This window comes from Osmerus mordax, chromosome 18 (genome assembly GCF_038355195.1).
Source record: "Osmerus mordax isolate fOsmMor3 chromosome 18, fOsmMor3.pri, whole genome shotgun sequence".
NCBI lineage: Eukaryota > Metazoa > Chordata > Actinopteri > Osmeriformes > Osmeridae > Osmerus > Osmerus mordax.
In genome coordinates, this window is record NC_090067.1 from 11631948 (window position 1) to 11635150 (window position 3203).

General features: G+C 38.8%; 1 long non-coding RNA gene across 1 annotated transcript; it reads left to right on the forward strand.

The window, feature by feature from the left end:
• The first annotated feature begins 1062 nt into the window (after window positions 1-1062).
• Window positions 1063-2887, forward strand: LOC136962595 (uncharacterized). Its single transcript, XR_010878913.1, has 3 exons — window positions 1063-1180; window positions 1728-1797; window positions 2754-2887. It is a non-coding gene; the product is annotated as an uncharacterized lncRNA (long non-coding RNA).
• Window positions 2888-3203: the final 316 nt, after the last annotated feature.

Here is a 3203-nt window from a genome sequence, read left to right on the forward strand (position 1 = left end):
ACTCGGGTCTGCATGACGTGCCGACACCTCCACACACACACACACACACACACACAGACACACACAGGTATCTTCTAGAAAGGAGCAGTCTGAGGTTAGCTCTGGAAGCAGGCCAACAGAGATATTATACTGCTTATTCATGACCTCCATGTCCAGAATGAACCAGCAGCTGGTCAGATCCACTGGTCCTAACAACCCTTGAGTAACCTTCAGTCATTGTGACCCTTCAGTCATTGTGACCCACACTGTAAAAAATAACTGTTTTTTTTTACCATGAAATGCACTGTATTTTTTACAGATATTTCCTATTTTTCCATAAAACAATGATATGCGTGCGGATTTACCAATATTTGCAGTAAAATAAATGTTACACCTTTAAAATTACAGGTGTTTTACCTTTATTTAAGATAACATAGATATTATGTTTATTTAATAACAATTCATTGTAATTGTACAGATTCAAATGTAATTTTACATGACATGGGAGGTAATATTTTACAGATTTGCATGTGAAATTACAGAAATCATTGAGTCATTGAGTTTTTTCTTTAAAATTGTGATTTTATGTTTTTAAAAGTAGCTAATTAGTAGTGTTTGTATAGACACAAAAGTAATTTATTGTAAATCCCAGTGCTGGGAATAACCAGCAGAAAAGGATGCACCCATGCTTCCCCTGGCAGGACAGAAATATCTATTTGGTCCAGTGCTCCTTTAATGACTTCAATGCATGCATTGTCACCAAGCCTGCCTCATAGGTTTAAAAAAAGGCTGGTAGGATTTGTAACACAAGTAGGCCTAATGTAAATTTGCTGGACATTCCCACAAAATTATCTAGGGCTGTCAAGGAATTATGAAGTTCTCAAATTCATTTCCTAGGAGATTAGAAACAGTAAGAATATTGTTATTAATGCTAGTAAACTATAGAGAACTCTGTGAAATCAATAATGAATAGCAATATAATAATTGGACAGTAAAAATATTTATCTCGGAGGCAACATTGAATGTTGATTCTTGAATGAGGGAGTTCACACATGCGCAGTGGTTGTAGCTTCTCCCAACTGTCACTGCCGCACCTGGCGCGAAAACCGGACAAGAATGGAGTTTTCAACTGAGGAGCTGCTCCAGAAGTTAAAGGATTCCGGAATTATACTGACTAAAGAAGAGACAAAGAGATTCAGAGGTAACGTGAATGTTAAACTGATATAGTGCGTGATATGTTCTTTACACCCTTTTTTTGTCAAAACGGAATGGACTTTTACCAAACTGAAGGCAAATTGCTAGCTGACTTTAGCATTATTTAGAGTGACTATTAGCTAGCTCAGGGGTTAAAGCTCAACTAATTAAATCTGCCATTTTCCATCCTAAAATTCGGTTAACGTTATGACCTGCATGACTCTAATGTGTTGCTTTATAGACCATCTCTACTACAACGTTATGTTGATTCTATTTTTTTTCCTCTTAGCTACCTCAGTATAACGTTAGCTGATAGCTAGCTAGGTCAGTAGGAAATATTTTACGAAAAACTAAGGCATTGGTTCAATGTTATTGTTGTACATAATTGATAAAAGCATGTTAACTCATTAGATAATTAATTGTGGATCTGGCAAAGTGCCGAGAACTGTCTAAATAGGAGTGTTTTGTTGAGTTAGGGGAATTCTATATCACTGTGTAGGCTAACTTAAGTTCGGTTAAGTGAAGCCCTCCTGTGTGTTTTTCTGTTGCTGCAGATTTACATTTTCTCACACTCTACATTGTCACCTGGAGTCCGCTCTGTAACCGTGGGCCAGAGTTTTTGTGGTGAGTTTTACATGAAGTTGCAATTGCCATTATTGTTGTGTGGACTGTTTACGTCAAGACCGTTGATGGAGGTTCTTTCTGTCACAGACATTCACTTGCATTTATTTCAAAACATACGGCGATGAAAAACGATCTGATCTCGGTAATCATGTGTTTTAGCAAAGTTTTAACATTGGAGTGAACTAGTGTTGCACAGAAAACCTGTACTTAAAAGTGACACTCTTACATAGCTTCAGTGTTCCTGTGCATACATGGGAGACTCTGACAGAACGCCATCTCTGTAGCACTCCATCCAGTCCAGAACCCGGGGTCCTGAAGTCTCGACTTTTACGATACTCAAACGATGCAATGTTAATATACCTCTCTGATCTAATGAGTCTGACTAGCTGTCGTGACCTCTCAGGTGGGATTTGGCTACAATGGAGAGCTGGAGAGATGGTTGTTCTGCTAGGTTCTCCTGTCTCTGCACAGGAACTGCAGCTCTTTTGCAGTGATCGTTAAGGAGCCTAATGACGAATCATGGTCAGAATTATGTTGGCCCATGCTACACCCCTTCACCAAGTTTCATACAAATCGGGCTGGTAGTTTTTGCTTAATCCTGTTCACACACATACAGACCGACATTCAAACACACAGAAGGAAGACTGCCAATGGAAACTAGCTTTTTGTCTATAATTGGGTGCATTTACATTTTAATGTTCATGAATGTACACTGTCCTTCTTGATCAAATAAAATTAATTGAAAAAATTAAAGAGAAAAACATTACCTTCCGTCCTGCAGCGGCTTTGCCTGTGTCGGAGGTCATTAACAGTAGGGCATCGGATCTATTTACTTAATTTTTTTACTATTTTCAAATATGGTTAGGTAGAAATTATTACCCTGCTGGATTGTTTACAAGCCAAGTGACAAGATTCTGAACCTATCATTAAAGAATTGTATCTTTTCTTTTGACCAGGAAATGGCTGAGACCGATTTCCTCAGTGCCATAGAGAGAACGACAGTGGGGATCTATGTCGTGAAAGATACTGCCAGCAGTGAACCCTCTGATGTCAGGATAGTCCTTGAGGGTGTGATGGTGCTTCAAGATCTTGAGAAAAACACAACTTGTAGTGGACACTAATTGACCATCTCTGTAGCACTGTAGTACTCAAACGATGCAATGTTAATATACCTCTCTGATCTAACGAGTCTGACTAGCTGTCGTGACCTTCACATGACCCGAAGGTTCACAACGAACCATGGTTGTGTTGCAACAACTTTGCACAATACAAAAACAAAAAGGATTTGTATGCGGTAAAGTTGTTGCAATACAACGGTGGGTCACAATGACTGATGGGTCAGAATGACCCGAAGATAACAAAAATCTTCGTTGTCCACACAAAAACACACACACATACTCTAGAGT